The following is a 17,702-nucleotide window of genomic DNA, read 5'->3' on the forward strand; positions in this document are numbered from 1 at the left end:
AATTGACTGATTTTGGCTGTTGAGGAATGAAAATGGAAAAAAAAACTTTAGCATCAGAAAAGTCACATCTTACCATAGAAAAAGTTAAATTTTCTATATAAAAAACAATTTAAAACCACTTCCTCTTATATTTTGCCGTGATGCTTGACGACAGAGGCTGAGGAGATAAGTGAGGATATTCCCAGCTCTATGGCTTGACAGCAGGCACTCTCTTGTTTGACAAGGAAGATGAGGCCTAAGAGGATAATGTGCAGCTCTTGGGATGTTTTTTTACTAACCCAATGGTCTGTTCTAGTAGTTTCTCCTAAAGAAACAGGCACATCTTAGTTTTTAAGAGCGGGTATTACAAAGGGCTCTTTACTCCTTGGATTTTTTTGTTGGTTTGTTCACAGTCACCATCAGGATAGGTTCATTTAAAAAGCATATTTAAAAAAAAGAACCTTTATTGCCATTATTTTACACTACACCAGTAGTCATTAACTCAACTTTCAGTTATGTAACCTCTGGTGATTTGACTCGTTTGAATATTGACAATGTAGAATAAGGATGTGCTGTGGCCTTTTGCAGACTTACAGCACATGCGGGAGCACAAGTAACAAGCGTTTTTTTTTTAATATTGCACAGCTTCTTGAAGCAGTTTCCTGTTAAGTTAAAAGCGGCTTGACACAGTGACCAGTTACTTCTGCAAAGTGAGGCCAGCCAGCCAAAGATTGATGTCCTTCTAGAATTTATTGACTGAGCTCTGGTTCATGAATGTGCCATTTGTTGCAGTGAGGACAACTGCCAGATGTAAGCAGCAGCAGCCTGCTGTGCTTGTGACTACCATAAAAACTCAGATGATACTTCTTGCAGCTGAGCCTTGCAACTGGAGTTGTGTTAGTGTGACAGGGAGAAAGGGAGAGAGAAAGCAGGGACTCCTGAAACCGCTACGCAAATCTTTTTCAGAGAGATCCAGTAATGACAAATTCCAACTTATTTTGAAATCTGTGTATCATGTGAGATGGACAGTGGGACTGACAAAAATAGTTTTGTCTTCTCTATACATAGTATTTCATAACCATTTATGTGAAATTAATTAATCTTTAAGTTAGCGGGGGGGGGGATATCCACTAAAGGACTTCCAGTTTCAGCCAAAAGAGCTACAGTGCAGTGTGTCACTCTTTGATTGCACCTGCCAGCTGTGAACTGTGCTTTTGGATTTTTGGACTTTCCAGATTTCAGTAAATCATCAGTTCTCGAGCATTGATAGTCAGCAAATTGTGAATAACATTTAGAAATGAACAAAGATTGTCTGCAGTTGAAACCCTTCCCAGTTATTAAATCGTTGTTTTAGGAAAGAGTAAATTATCTTGTTTTCTCCAGTGCATGTTTTGCGTCCAGAGGAATCAGGGCAAACATATCTCTGGTGGCTGAGTAGAATGTAAACATTGACGAATTCTTTTGGTTTTGGAGTGGGAATTTGGGACTGGGTAAGAAAGTTAGCTGATTATCAGCCCGATCTCATTCTTACCGTGTTTAGGATTTTACCTTCCTCTAACAGAGATAAATAAATGCAAGGGAGATCCGTGCAAAAAGTGTAAAGCTTTTCAAAATCTTGATCTTGCAGAGGAGCAGAATTCAGGTCAGAGGCAGAGCGAGCAGTTTCTTGGGAAGAGTTAAATTCCCTACATGTGCAGAAATTCTCTCATCTATATTTACTTGTAATGAAGGGAAGCTGCTTAAAATAGTAATATGGGATTTTTTTTGCATTTCCCACTTCAATCATAGTCTTCTCCAAAATGTGAAAACCTTGGAAATATTTGAAAAACGTTTGGTGAAATGCTGAAAAGGATAAATGCTGAACTGTGGTAAAATGATACAACAAGTCCGTTGCAGACTTATGAGTGGCAGCTGCAGTCTAACATGGCAGACATCAGGACACTGCATGGGTTTGCTGGGGTTTGCTCAGATGCTGCAGGTTTCTCTAACGCTGAAAGATATTGTTTAGTAAAAATCAGTGATCCTGCTGTTTAGCCAAAAACAAAATCTGCGTTATGAAAAAAAGCAAAAAAGCTCTTGTCAAAACCACCTGTGCAAAGTGACAGCTGATTCGTCTGTTGCCAAGGGAGTCATTCACTGGCTTCAGCTTGTGCCTGTTAACCCACGATTGACCAGGGCATTTCCTTTCATAGTCACACAACAACTGGCAGATACATGTGCCATTCCAATATGAAGAGCTGTATGTACTGTTTTCAGTCCTGTCAACTATATGTATATAGCTGAGATGAAGTCTTTTATCTGTTTTTAAAACAGGCCTACTGTATGCTGGTTGATGGCCGGTTATAATAGCCTTTTCCTTCATCTTTGTGATAATGTTGATGAAATTGGTGTGAAAGCACCAGTTCAGCAGCTTTAAATTGAGAGCTTGTGACTGAAGTCCTTCATGAACATTTTTTTGGGATGTGTGTCCTGTTCATAATAAAGGGTAAGGTACAGTCCTGTTTTTATGCAAGGAATGTCCCAGGTGATCTTGGTAGCAGGATGTTGGAGGGTTAAACAGAAAAAGGAGTCTGTAGAACTGGTTCTACAGGCTCCTCGAGGCATCTTTTGCCTTTTTTTACATGTTGGAAGCCATTAATTTTTGTCTTGTCTCTACAGCTCCTCCTCCCCCCCCCCCCCCCCCCCTTTGTCTTAACCTTTTCCATGTTGAAATGGATATTCGGCATGATGTAGAGCAAGCAAAAAGCGATAGCTCACAGTGCCAACTGCTCTGAAACCTTGGATTTTGCACTTGTCTGTGCCTGTCATCCAGCAGAGCAGCAGCACCACAGCATTCTTTCACACATACTCAGGCTTTTGGCTTTCCCTTGGCGAACAACAAAGAATATTGGCGTTGGGGTGGAGGGGGACAAGGTGTAAAAATGGCACTATTCAACACTGAGACAGAATAAACTCCTAAAGCTTTTACTTGTTAATAGTCTTTTTGGAAAGTGTAGGGGACATAGATACTGTGTGGTGTGTTTTATTTTGTGCTCAAGGAGAGTTTCCAACTCGTCACAGGGTCACCTAATCAGAAACTCTTCTAGGTTCTCCAGTGTTATTCTGAAAAAAAGCAATTATCTGTGGTAAATTGCAGGGGCACAATAAACTATTCTTACTTTTGTGCCCCACAGCAGTGAAGTAGGCTTTGCTCTCCCAACTGTCACGAAGTGCCTCCCATTTTTCGAACTTGAATCTGCTGATACAGTACGTAACATCCACTTGCAAGCTCTGGGCCCTAGTTCTTGTTTAAAGCAGATTTTTTTTTACTTTTGGTATTTTTAGGGGATCCTTTTAAATCAGTTTAAAGACCTTAAGCTTTGTTGCTTTTTTTCTTCTCAGCAGCACAGGCACAGATAACTCCATTGTGCAATGTCGAGAACTGGACACATTTTTTAAATGTTACACAAAAGAAAATGTTTTTTTTAGCATATTGAAATATGAATCGCTTGCTAAGATAGCTTGTTATTTATTATTATTATTACCCACTTTTAAAGATCTTCCTGAAATTATGAAAATGTTCTTTTTCCTTAAAATGTGTTTTGTTTCAGTTGGAACTGATTTTCATCTGATGGTTTCTCTTTAGCAATTTTCTCATGGTTTTATTCAAAGTCTTCCTTGATATTTGGATAAGGTGAATGTGCATGTTGGTAGCACTGTTATTACCTTGTATAATAGAGGCTTCATACTGCAGTAACTATGAAGTGCACTGTAGTCCTTTAAAAAGTGTCTTTAGGTTTGTATTAAAGCAACAGCTTAGAATCAAATAGTAATTTAACAGTAAAAGTGAATTGACTAATGACAAAGCTGAATGTGCACTGCATGTAAATTGAGGTGGAGGAAGCTGAGGATGTTTGCAAATCAAGTAGCAGCTGAACCTAAAATGTCTCCTCACCCCATCAGGGCCGGTTATAATAGCCTTCATGACAGTTAACTGGAGCCTCTTACCATCTAATCTGATAATCTCTATCTGTCTGCCTTTTTTCCCCTTCTTTCAAGCGTCTTGTATAAAGTAGCTGCTTCATGCCTAAATGCAGTTTTGCTTAAGCACTTGTCTGAACACGCTTATGCAGGTATTTTATTTTCTTGATTAAAAGCACCTCTGGGAATTTTTCAGTAATCACATGAGTTTGTACAGTTAATTGAAATTTTGAAATGCTGCATAAAATGAAGTGCTGGCGGTTTCAATCTGTTAGGGAGGCAATAGCTGTGGGGGATTAATGTGGACCTTTGTGTTTTTCTTAATCTATAGACATGTCTATGTAGAAATCAATCAAGTCTTACTCTGCATCTCTTTGCCTTCAAGGGGAATTGATTGCAGTATTACAGCTGTTACAGTTTTGCCTTTTCACTATGAAACTGTTTTTTTTAGTTGTTCTATATATTACTATACATATCTTGCATATTCTTTTTATGTAGTCAGCCCCCCAAAAATAAAAAAGTATATCTGCCATCTTAGCTAAGTGCTGTAACTGTGAAGTTTTGTTGGGAATGTATTAAGAGATTAACATATATAGAACTTACACCTAAAATAAACTGCCTTTGATGAATTTTGAATTGTTTCTTGGTCAGACCTTGTACTAACTGTATTGAAATTAAAATAGATGATTCTCCCAAATGAGAAAGTATTTAGACTGTGTGGTCACTTGAAACATTCAGCACTATTGATGGCATCTGTACAGAATCCTACACTAATGGCCTTTTCCTGTAATGCTTTTTTTAAGTAGCAGACATCCCAAAAAGTATATAACCGATTCAGGGTTGACACAATTTTTTTTAGGTTGACCATATTTGCATTCAAGATGTCAACTTCATTTTTGTGTCAGGCTGCATCTTGAAGCTGTTATCCCTGAAGTCAGTCTCAGATGGAAAAGACACAGTTTCTCCAAATCTTGACACAATGTGCATGAAGTTGTTGGGGGTGTTTCTCCAGCTGTGAGTAACATCAGACAGGCAACAGCTGAGAGAACAGAGCCCTGCATTGAAGTGCAGCTCCATCTTGAAAGTGATTGCAGTGGGCTTAAAAATGGATTTTTAAAAACTTGTCTGGATGCGAACAACAGTATTGCAGTTGTTACACAACACAAGGAGAGGTAAAAAGCTGTATGTTCTTCTCCTCGCTTATAAATAGTGCCTTTGGCAAAAAGGTAAAATCTGGTGTAAAGGAAAAGCATGTTGTGAAATATCATTGATGTGCTAAACCTAAATATTTTCTTTCTTTTAAATGGATGATAACTATCATAATAAAAAACATTCTATCATTTTCTACAGTATGAACAATCACAGTATGATGTGCCCAACCCTGACTGATACCTGACCGGTATAACCCTGGTCTCTGGAGGGGTAAATATAACGTGAGACACCCGACACCTCAGAATTGTACCAAATATATATTTTGCAACAAGTTCTTGAAAAAAATAGTTGTAGTTTTAAATCATTTTTTGAGCAACATCCAAGTGAAGGATGTCATACTATGCATGCGGTTCTTCAGGGAATTTAATTTATTGTCTTGCATTTAAGGGCACTAATAATACAGCTTAAGTATGCATCCACGTTTTTTGAAATTTTAGTGTAACCTTTGCTTGAATTACAATTTGTAACAGCTGAAAAGAGATTAACGAGATGAATTATCCCATTCTCACTTTGACTTATTTAGCATTTTGTAGCAGCTGCAGTGTGGATGGATCTAGTGTTGATTATTAGCGTTTTGCAACAGTCGTACAATTTTAGGTCCAAAACATTGTGTTGTTCAGTATGAAATATTGCAGAAATTGCTCACTTACTGCCTGAGAATTACCAAAGCCAGGAACTTGTTTTATCACAGTTTGGGTTTGGCATCTCCAGACAAGAAAGTTGTCAGATTGTCTATTACTTTTACAGAACAGAACCGAACGATTTAAATATTCACGCAGTGTAAGGTATTTTCTTTGTTTTCCTGCGTTTACTTTTCTGCTGAAATTAAGGTTTGAACTGTGTAATTGCCTTAACATAGTAATTGATGATCATAGCAGCACAAGGAGCTGGCTGCTTTTTTTTTTACCAAAAAGAAACAAAAGTATGAAGAAATGTGTGGTTCCTCCACCAGGCAAAATGTACAGAGCTGTGGAGGTATGAAGAGTATAAAAACAGTTCAATTAAATATTTTTCACCCTTTACAATTTTCAATCATTTCCTGTTTTATAAACCAAAAATATGACAAAGAAATGTAAACAATTTGGCCCATCTAGGTTGTTTGGTTTTGACAGTTAAGTGATCAGAGAATCTCATCCAACTGTTTCATAAAAGAAGTAAACATCACAGCTGGGTAGCGTGTTCCAGATTCCCATAACCCTTTGTGGAAGGAAATGCTTCTCTTCTCAGTTTAAGATGCATTTCCCCTCAGGTCCCATTTGTTTCCTCTGCTTTCTTCTTCACACTTGATACTGAAGTGGTCCACTGGGTTGATTTTGTTAATACCATTGAGGATTTCAAAAACTTGAGTCAGATCCCATAGTCTTCTCTGTGAAAAAGACACAGTTTCTCCAAATCTTGACACAATGTGCATGAAGATGTTGGTGGGTTTTAGATGAAAATGATTCAGATTGGCTGCCAGGGTAAGACTTTGCTTTGAATTCAGGAATGCACCTTAATTCTCTTCTATGGATTGATATGGCTGCTCTTGAATCCTTATTGTATCCGGGAACTAAAATTGTACATACAATTTTAAGTGAGGTCAGTACTGCATTGTACTACTTAACATTCCTTGTTTTCAACTCTGTACTTTTAACTTTTTGGCCATATTTTAATGTTCTGTTTGTTGACATCTGTGACATGAAATCAAATAAAGTATAAAAAAAACCTTGACATTTATTCATATTATAGAGTTTACCGGATGAACATGGCTATATTTTGTCTTTTTATGGCACGTGTTTTGTTACACTTGTGCTTTCTGGCACTTATCTTTTTGCCCTTTTTTTTGAGAGGGGGTGTTTCGTCTCCACAGTAGCGTGAAATTCATGTCTTTGAGTACAAAAAAAAGTTTGAAACGACATAACCCTTCAAAAGGCAACAGAAGGCGACCATTTTCTACCGGAGGGTTAAATGCCAGATTTGAGACAGGATGTGTGGGATGACTCTGCATTGCTAGGCCGCACTGTGCCAGGGATGCCCTGCTAAATGCCATGCCATGCCTGAGGCCAGACTGAAATGTGCAGAAGAACCCAGCTTGCTCCTCACTTACCAAGCAGGAGTGGTTCTATCAGCTTGTAAAGGACGTGCTCCCTTATCATTGTCTGCTTTTTTATTCACTTACAGAGTTTCGTTTAAAATCTCCCTTGAGTTCTTCGAAGAAATTCGTGAGATTCTTTGTTGTTATCCCACAATGCCTGCAAAGAGTTGTGCAGTACAGCAGCAACATGTCACGTGCTCTGTATTCATAAAAGAGCAATTGTTGGGGGGGGGGGGGGGGGAGATCAAATAGAAAGCATATTTTCAGTGACAGTGCTTCCTCCTTCATTTCTAGTCTGAACCTGGACTGGCTGAGTCACAGCAAATATAGCAGGAGGACAAAGAGCTGTTCGCAAGTTTTAGTTTCACTGACACCACACCACACCCTTGCTAAGATGGGACGATTTATTTATTAATTTAAACTCTTATTTTATTGAGTGTTCATTTTTAGTGGAGTAGAGAAAAGAGCGTGTCGGTGGATACTGTCATTTTTACTGGGGAGAAAGCCAAAAGACGGTCCTCTGTGTCTGTGTTCTTAGAGGAGGTGGCTCTGTGTCTGGAGGCTAATAACATTTCTATTCAGCACGATAAGGCCCAGGAGATGAGTGGGCATAAACCGAAAACAGAAAACATAAAAATTACTTTTTATCTCAGGACAGCCATCCATGGTGCAAAGAGAATCTTTCCAGTGTGTCTATTGAATAACTCTTGAGTCTTGCTGATCTGTGGTTATCACACAGACAGTGCACCAGCAAATGAGAACACACTACATTATCTTCATGCGCTGGGACTCCTACCTGCACTGCTAAAAAGTAACTTGAATGTGACTGTTCACCACCAGATTATTAAAATCTTGTTTGGTAGAATTTATATAGCTAGCAGTTAAAGTTAAGGTAGTGAGCTTTTTGTAAAGCTGGACAGTGCCTAGCTATATTAAACTGAGCTGCCTTGACAAGATGATCATAACTCAAATGATGTAACACCAAGAAGTATCTATTATGCCTGTAAATGTGGTTTTTTCACCACTGCATGTGCTTACATTGTAGGCTGATATTTATTTTGCTGGTGCAGAAACGTGGGAGAATTGAATGGTTCGTTCTTATTTCCGTGCCACAGAACTCGGCGCTTACATGCTCCTTGCTGGCTCGTGTAGGTCCTTTGATTCTACATTTCAAAGAATGAAATCTCCCGCAACTCAGGCTTGTTATTGTCAGGCCATTCTGTCGAGTGTTTGTAGTTGGCTGCAGCAGAGCATCTTAAGGACCATTCCTTTGAGAGGCTCTGTGCCCTTGTTTAACAGAGCTGGTCAGCGTCCTGGTTTTTTGACTGTATTTGAACATGGCAGGGCTCCACAGAGCTTCTCAGTCTAACATCACTGTTTCACCAGAGGTACTCCACTTGTAAAACGAAGTCTTGGATTTTAAAGGGGAACTGCAGCGCTATTTTTATATTGCAGGGCTAGACAAAATCAGCATTGATGAATACATTTCAAACCACAATAAATGTAAAATGTACACAGTAACTTATAAAACTTGTCAAACACAAAAATGTCCAGGTACATGCAGCACCATATTCTGCGATTCAGAATGAGGCAACAAAACGTCCAGTGACGTGTTGCAGCCTTATTAAATTGTAGTCCAGCAGGCTTGTGAATACATTGCTTTTAATCCAACAGAAATATTGCTTTTGATTTCGAGACAGTTTTGCCAACAAATACTTCTTGTGTTGGAACATTTCTGCGGTGAAATGTCTGTTGCACAGCCTGTACTTATTCGCTTGTACGTCGCATTACATTAGTCATTAGGGTGACTAGTGAGCAGGAAGGGTCACACCACGTCGCAGTTCAAGGGAACTAATGCGAGTTTGCGACAACATGGTGACTTGCACAAAGTTCACGATTTTGTGCTTAATTTGGAATTTGTCATTTTTTTCTATTAATGTCAATTAATTGATTTTGTTGCCAAGGTTTAATAGCGGGTCTGAGAAATCGGGACTACAGTTCCCCTTTAAGCAGTTAGTAGGGCTAGTTAGGTTTCTAACAGACACTTTCCAATTTTAAATATGCAATTCAAATGTTTGTTTTACAATGCCAGTCAAATGAGTTCAATTCTTGTTTACAATGACTACTTGGAGAACTTCTTACACAGCAGGGCATTTTCTGCAAGCACTTGGTGTGAAGTACTTTGCTGAAGGGTTGAGCTGAACACCAGTGTCCCATACCAGATAAGCCCTCGAGCTTCCAGTGTAGAACTGTACCATTGCTCCATGCTTTAAATGTACCATTTTTACTTAAGGCTGTATTTTATTTTTTTATATAGCAAAATGTTTACTTGCTGCGTAGTGGAAACAAATGTCAGTGTGTTTATTTACATGCAGGTCTGCTACTTCACAAAAAATATTTATAATTTGCTATGCAAACCCATTTTGTATTTATTTTTGATTGAACTTTTAAAGTACGTTGGCAAGTTCACGAGTATTCCCATGGTCGAGTCAGGCTGTTTGTAATGAATCTGTAAATTCATTTTTTTTGGCTGTTCCTTTCTTAAGCATCTTAAACTGCCCTGTGGGTGAACGACCAATGTTAATGCTTATAAATATGAATACTGATGTTAATGACCATGGTCTGTGGAGATCTTTTCCTGACCATGTGATCAAGATAGCATCAAGTATTCTTTTTCAAGGGGCTCGACAAATATGAAATCATTGACACTATGGCTTGTGAAAAGCCGTAAAATCAAGGGGTGTCACCTGCTATCTTTACAGTAGTTTTTGAAAACACATTTATCCCCTCAATGTTAATGTCATGGTTAAATATAGAGATGTGTTCCAGTTGTATAGCAGCAGTATTTTTTTAAACACTGGAACTTGCCAACTCAGGTCTTTAAAAACGTGAATCAAGTTTGAGGATGTGCATCAGAGATGTTTCATTCACGCCACGGGTCTCGACAAAAGCAGCTTGAAAAGAAGTTTAGTGTCTTGTGACATGTTAAGATAATGGAGGCTGGTAGGTACGTGCTGCTGCTGGGGATGGAGGGGTTGCTGTAATTACCGCCGAAGTGCCTGTGGTTCTTTTGTTACGCAGGATTTCCAAACAAAGCTGTTGATTTGCTTCAGAGTGTTTGTCGTGATGCGGCAGCGCATCTTTTAGCAACCCAACACCAGAAGCGTTTGGCAGGGCGTTTTCCTGTCTGCAGAGTTCGAAACGGAGAAAATGGATGCTCAGAGCAAAAGATGCTTTGTCTGGGCCCAACTCCAACTCTGCAAACAGGAATTATCGGCCTGTGTGAACTTTGCTCAAAGCAGTGGGCGGGAAATCTTCCAGTGTGCTGCAAGTCAGGGCAGGGCCAGGGAATATTGTTGCGAGAACAAACTTGTGCAGCTGGGGGTCCTTTCATACGAAAGCAGGGCAGGCCGGGGAGGAAAAGGCCCATCAGTCATGCCCATTAGAAGACACTGTATTAACCATTAACATCACACATAACGCAGCACAGACGCATGCTGCCGTTAATGAGTGTTACAAGGGATAAAAGCAGATTGGTGATTTGAGTTGCCTTTTTACTCTCAATGAAAGAAAAACAACTCATCAGTTCGGCGGCATTCTCGTTATTCTGCCTCGCTTAACGTAACGCTTTAAAAAGAGCTTGCAAACCTCATTTTATGCCCAGCGTTCAGATCCTTCTTAGAAACGTTACTTCCTTTTTTTTCAGCTTTACGTAGCTTGTAAGCTGACCAGGAGATGTGTTTACATGCTGTTTCTGGCATGTGTGTGTGAACAGAGTCCTGTGCCACGACAAAGGAACAGAGTGTCTTCAGGATGTCTTTGATTGTCATTTTGAGCAAAAACAGCACCTTAAATTGCACATTGAAGAAGATGTCTAGAGATGTGCAAAAACCATTCTGTCCAGTGTGTGATTAAACAAAACAAACTGAAATGAACAAGTGTGTTTATAGAATCATTGATTTAAGTCCTATTGCATCATCATGAGATACCAAGCACAGTTAATTGATTTTTGCTGTTTGAACGTCTATTATAATCTGGCACATTGTTTACTGTGCTGGTTTATAATGGGTGCTGCACTATATATTTGATATACCCTGTAGCATTTTAAGCCACTTTGCGTAAATTTTCTCTCTTGAAAATTTGTATGGTTATTTACAGTATGAGTTCAGATCTGATTTTTTATAAAGTGCAATCTTATGTGTCTTACATACAAGGGAGTCAAATCAGGAAATAAAATGAGGCTCTGCCTGGGATGCTAACGCTGAACCTTTAAAGAATGTCCGGTGTGTATTTAATAGTTTGAACACAGGAAAAACAATAGTAAAAGATACTTTTCATTTGACCTAGATGTTTAACAGCGCGCAACCCACATAGCAATTTCTAATGCTAGTCTGTTTGATGTTTGTTTGCTGGAATGTCTTATTAGTGTTCCTCCCTGCCTTTATCACACAGTGCAATCTTAGCTGCAGTCAGTGGCTGAGAAGGGCAGTGCTGGAGGGCTGTGGAATAAATAGCTGCCATGTGGCGGCTGTCTCCACAGGCCTGCTTTGTTGGCAAGTGGTTAATCCTGTCAGAAAAACCCTCATACACATTCCCAGGAGATAACACCTCAACCTGGCCACTGACAGCCAGCCTCTTCAGAAAGCACACTGCCACAGCCCAGAAGCACAACATTGAAAATGCTGAAATATTTATCAGGTATTTCTTGTGTTCTGCTGATCTAGGACGGTGCACTTTGAATAGACTAGAAACTATTGAATATTTTAAACGTTCTGATGAGATTCACACACACTTTCATTAGTTGTAAAAGCTTGCCTACTACGTATATGCTGCGAACTGCAAAATGGCCAAGCACACATCATCAGTTCTGTTGCAAATTTTGAGAAGAATGACAGAGAAATTTGCTTATATTTGCAGCATAAAAAACCTTTAAAGACAGGAGCATTTACATATAAAGAAATCCATCTGTTGCTTTAAATGTGCACTGTGGAGTGACATCTCATAAGAGTTCTACAGTAACGTACCACACAGTGTAACATTTTCACGCGACTTTCTGGGCCTGAAAACGAGAACACAATGGTAAAACACAAATTAAGTTGGCTGGACCCGGCAGGAAGAGGAAGTGTTCAGGAGGTGCTGAACCTGTCACCTTGGAAATGAGCCCAACAGTGTGGAAGCAGAGACTAGCAGCAGATCCTGCTCACAATGACTCCATGTTGCTTTGACTTTGTTGTAGACAACGGGTTTAACAATCCTGCCGACTACAAGCAACCAGTATTCTGACTTCTGCTTTCTTTGGAACCAAAAAAGCCAAAAAAAAAAAGAATTAAATTGGACTTGGATGTTACAGGGTGTAATTTCCAAATATGTGCATCTTCCATCCCACTACTGAAACATGTCTGTTTTTGCAGGAGTAGAAGCCGGGGGGTTGATTTATTCAAGCAAAATATAAATTTGATAAAGCAGTTTACAAGGACGGTAGTTACTGACACAGTAGATTGTTAAATTGACAAGTCTATTTAAACCAGAACATTGTATTTCAAGGCACCACCATCATTTTTTTCTTTAAAGTAGGCCATTAAACTGTTGATGTTTTTGTCTAAAAAGCCCTTCGTTCCCCGTCCTGCCTCGTGCTTGACGCTGTGAGAGGGCAGCTCTTGAAAAGCCGAGGCTTTTCAGGCCCTGCATCAGTGTGGGCCTCAGCTGTGCACAGAGGCCGCTCAGAAACATTCAGAATCCATCTCGGGAACATGTGATTCCTGTTTGGTAATCTGGCACTGAGGGCCGCCGAGAAAGTTTCCATGCTGCCGCTGTTGCTCTTTTGTCTTCCTGGTTGGTTTCACAAGGACGCGTTAACTCGGAGGGCTGTCGGGAGTGATGGCTAGCAGCAGATGCGGCCCTGTGAAGTCTGAAGGGGTTTCCCTCGCAAGCGCAGTCAATATCCCATGTGAAAGAGCCCCCTGTGTAACGAGCTGAAAAAAGTCCCAACCTGGCCAGGACATACCAGCAAAGTAAATTGCCCTCCATAGCCCAGCTTCACCCCCCCTCATCCCCTCCCCCTACACACACTTCTTGGTAGAGCTCTTTTTTTCCAGTCTGCTCTGATTAGTGGTTAATAATGTTGTGCTCCTGTTAATTACTCACCAATCAGCAGGGGCAGATCAGATAATGAAATAAAGATTAAATCCAGGGATAATCTTTAGATTTTTTGTTGTTGAGAACTGCTGTCTTGATGGAAATAAATCCAAAGCATCAATGAACAGCTGTTATATGATTGAGGGCTGTTTTTTTTTTCTAACAATCAGTTAAGCGTTTCAATACCCCACAGTTTTATTTTTATTTTTTGCTGGAAAGCAAAAAATAACAAAGGAAAGCTTCTTCCCGACACTTTTACCACAGGGAGGCTCCTGTTTTAATCAAATTAATTTGGATTGTGTCATTTATTGTCTTCTATTCTTATTGATCCAACCTGGACCCCAGAGCTTTGTTTTTGAATCTGTACCACAATTACCCACATTTCCTTGACTCTTTAACAGAAAGATTTGGGCTGGTTAGATCGAAAGCCTGGACAGCAAGAGGTCCCGCAGGTCTGTAACTGGAAGAAGCAGTTCTAGACGGATCCAAAGTTTTCCTTGGGTCCTTCCCCCACCCCCAACCCCTTTCACTCTAAGGGTGTGATAGTCTGATAGTCATCTCTGTAGTTTGTTTTTAGCAGCCTGAGTTGTTGCTGCTGCCCTTAGCCATTTTTTACTGCAGCTTTTGTGCGCACAAGGTTCCAAGGCTTTCTGGATGGCCAGGGGGTGGACCTGTGATTACAGCTTCTGGAACCAGTTTTTTAGATTTACAGCAGTATCTGCTTTAGCCACCCTGGGCTCTCAGAGATATGAATGGATGGTTTTACCGGCAAGGAACATTTTTTTGGTAAATGATGCTGTTTTCCAGCTGAAATGGGAGGGGTTGATTTAAAAAAAATGTCTGTAGGAGGATTTTTTCCTTGCAAGATTGTTTCTGTTTTAGAAATTAGACAGAACCTTTGCATTGTCTTCTTGTACAGCAGAATGCTAAAACAGTGTAATTTCCATTTCTGAATGTTGGACCTTGAGCCCTCTTAATTTAGTTCTTTTTCTTTGTTCCGAAACAGTTTTCCAAACCATTCCAGTCCAGTGTGGTATTATTATTACTATCCTCTACTGTAAGAACATTTTGTTTTGCACTTCAAGCAACTTTTTTTTGTTTTGTTCTGTTGTTAACTTTCAGTACAGCTAAGAGCAAAGGAGGTTAAGCAAGTTTCGGTGAGAAAATGCTGACAGCTTCAGCTGCTGGGGATGAGAAGCAGTCACGTTCCTTTCCAAAAGGAGGAAGTGGATTCAGCAAAGGCCTTCCTGTTCAGAATGAACGGGAAGCAGCAATTAGCATGGGGATAAATGTCTGCATCTTTCGGAACTTTGCTCCTCCTTCACAGATACCCATACCCTGACTTGTTTTTCATCCATATATTTTTTTGGTTAAATAGTTCAGCCATTGCTTAGCTTTGATCTATGGTGGCCACAAAACTGTCTTTTTATGGAAATAAATAGGTTATCTTTATCTGGCACACAGAATACCTACGATGCAAATACGTTGAAATGTTTTTTATGGTTATGGTGTAGAGTGCAACCCAGATACAAAGCAAACAAAAATTATGCTGTGTAGGCAAAAATCTAGATTTGCCGCAGGTTGCAGCAAGGAGTTGAAGTTGGGAACTGATTGTACTTTCATCTGGGTTCAGACAAAATCAGCTAGAATTTTTTAAAATTTTGCCAAACATTTTACCTAGTCTCTATTAATACTCTTCAGTTCACGTAAAAGCTGATTTATTGAACCATATGAAACATTTTGCAATGTCAGTAGTTGTTGTTCAGTGATGTCTGTAAGAGCAGCACAGTGGTGCAGTGGTTATTATTGCTGCCTTATAGCGCTGGGGTCCTGCGTTCAGGTTTGTCCCACTGTCCAAAGATATACTAGTAGTGTGGTTGGCCTCTGGGAAAATCAGCCCTAGGTGTGAATGTGTGCGTGTCTGTATTTAGGTCTGTTTGTCTGCCCTGCAATGGACTGGCGTCCCATCCAGGGTGTACCCTGCCTTGCGGTCTGTTGCTTGCAGTGATAGTGTACTACCCCTGTGAACCTGATTTGAAAATAAATGGAAGGATGATGTCTGTAAGCATTTATGGCTCATTTGCATATATATCACCTGTACTAGATTTGTAGCTGTAAAAGATGTTATGAGTTTTAGACAAGTAGTTCATGTGCAACACATGATTTGCACCAGGTTGTAGACATTCTCTTGTGGGATTCTTTCCCATTCGTCCTGCAGAGCCTGGACAAACATGTGCACTATCACATGCCTGTGACATGACTGATTGTCACATGTCCTCCTTACTCATCCCATAATGTTGACTGGGGTTCACAGTGGTGAGTAGGGCATCCATGGCATAGCTGCTACAGCAGCAGCATGAGGATGTGTGCTGTCCTGCTGGAATATTGTCGTGTCAGGATGGCTGTGGGCAGCAGGACATCATATAGTGCTGTGCAGTCAGATTGCCATGGATCACTAGAATAGGAGTTCTGTAGCAACTAGACACTCCTGCAAAGAATATCACACTTACAGAGGCAACCAGCAATTGGTCTGTTGTACACAATTAGTGTGTCATTCTGCATGTGTGTACCATGATCATTGGAATCGGGGACACCGGTCGCAAAACCTTGATTCATCACTTCAGAACTTGGCTTCGCTGCTGGCAAGTTCATCTGAGTTCCATCCCACAACATTAATGGCACGCAGGCATTCTTCTCTCGATATGTGGAGCATATTGGTTCCTTTCTTGTTTGCTTGTGCTTCACTGGGATTCATATTCGACAGTTTAAATCACCTCATCACCTGCCTACCCAAACAACCTCCTTTATGATTTAGTCATAGTCATCAAAGTCATGAATGGCAAATTAATCTTCACCAAAATCTGTATGTTTCTTACAATGCTCGTTATACTTTCTCTGCATTTTCTGAAACTACAATATTAATTCAAAAGGCTTTTTTAGGTTTATTTAGAAATAGAATGTTGAAATAAGAAGTAGCATTAGTCTTTCATGTTTAAATATTTTTTATTGAAGTGTCAACATTATGCTGATTGTCACTTAACACAAATATTTCAGTTTATTCGATTTTTTAAAAGTAATTAGGTAAAGGGATTCAAACAATTGTCCTGTATGCACAGTGTTCTTACAGTATTCTTGCATCCTTAAGCATCTTTAATCAACAATATTTTAGGTTTCTGTGATTTGATTTCTATTGATAACGAACAAATCTTAAAGGCTCACATAAACCCTGTGGGCATATATAAAATATTGTTACCTGCTGATAAGGATACTTGCTTATTTTAATACCGCTGTTTTTAAATAGTAAGGTAGTATATTGTAGTTCAATAATTAATGGTTAATAATTCTTTGAAACTCCCTGTAAAATATCCTCTGACCACTTGCCTAAGTTAAAAAATTATGTGTGGCCATTTTATGTCACTTCTACTGAGGAACAAACTGTATATGAAATGCTTCCCAGCAAACACAAATCCAAGGTATTTCAGGATAAAAAAAACACATTACTACCATTTGAGAGCCAACATTGCTTTGTCAGGCCACTGTGATTGGAAATTGTGAAATGTTTTATTTTCTAGCACGGCTAGACAGCCATCGTTTTACAAATACACAGAGGCTGCTGACCTCCCTTTCACATTTAACCTGGGCCAGATATAAACCAGGCTCAGCAGGCTCATCAGCAGCTGGAGGAGCTACTGAATTACCAATGAAGTAGCTCCACATAGTCCCCATAACAAGTGCTGTGGGCACAGGGCCACAGGGCAGTGAATCTTAAAACGCAGTGTGTGTGTACTGCTTTGTGTTGCTTCTCGCAAAATGTTAAGTTCTGGACCATTTCGGAATTACTTGTTTGGTATTGATCAACTGCGAGAGAGCACGAGAGTTACCAAGAGATTCAAGTCCTTTATTTTTTTAAGTAAGCAAATATTTAATAATTATCATATTTTTAGATAAATGTTAAAGGGAACTGTTTGATTCATTTGAAGTATTCCTAGGGTTTTATTTACTTAAAATATAGCTGTGCTGTTGTATTTAATTGATGTTGAGACTTAACACCTTAACAGGTGTTAACAGGTGACTTTACTCTGGACAGGAGCATTGTCCTCGAATGTTGCTCCATACTTGATAGTTCTTACTTCACTGGTTTTGAAAAACAGTTTTTCCTGCCAGACCAGCAGCAGCCTCAGGGAATGCTGCACCTGGTGTTCATTGGTGGTCCCTATTTTGCTTGCTGAACAGGCCCATCCCTGCTTAGCCAAGCTTTGAAAGCCAGCAAGAAGAAGCAGGCTTTTCTGATTAAGGCTGAGTGACAAACCAGTGCATGAGAGAGTGGGGACAGCTGAGGATT

The 17,702-nt window shown here is 39.7% G+C and overlaps 1 protein-coding gene across 3 annotated transcripts in view; it reads left to right on the forward strand.

Annotated features, from left to right (window-relative positions):
- LOC148832965 (ras-responsive element-binding protein 1-like) overlaps window positions 1-17,702 on the forward strand; it is a 73,895-nt gene that overhangs the window by 19,400 nt on the left and 36,793 nt on the right. Inside the window, exon 2 of one of the 3 annotated variants that reach the window (XM_088918311.1) lies at window positions 5,290-5,361. The exons of the other annotated variants lie outside the window; for them this stretch is intronic. The gene's annotated coding sequence lies outside the window, so the exon portion shown is untranslated. The remainder of the gene's footprint in view (window positions 1-5,289; window positions 5,362-17,702) is intronic. 3 annotated transcript variants of the gene reach the window in all.

This window comes from Atractosteus spatula, chromosome 6 (genome assembly GCF_055471065.1).
Source record: "Atractosteus spatula isolate fAtrSpa1 chromosome 6, fAtrSpa1.hap1, whole genome shotgun sequence".
Classification (NCBI taxonomy): domain Eukaryota; kingdom Metazoa; phylum Chordata; class Actinopteri; order Semionotiformes; family Lepisosteidae; genus Atractosteus; species Atractosteus spatula.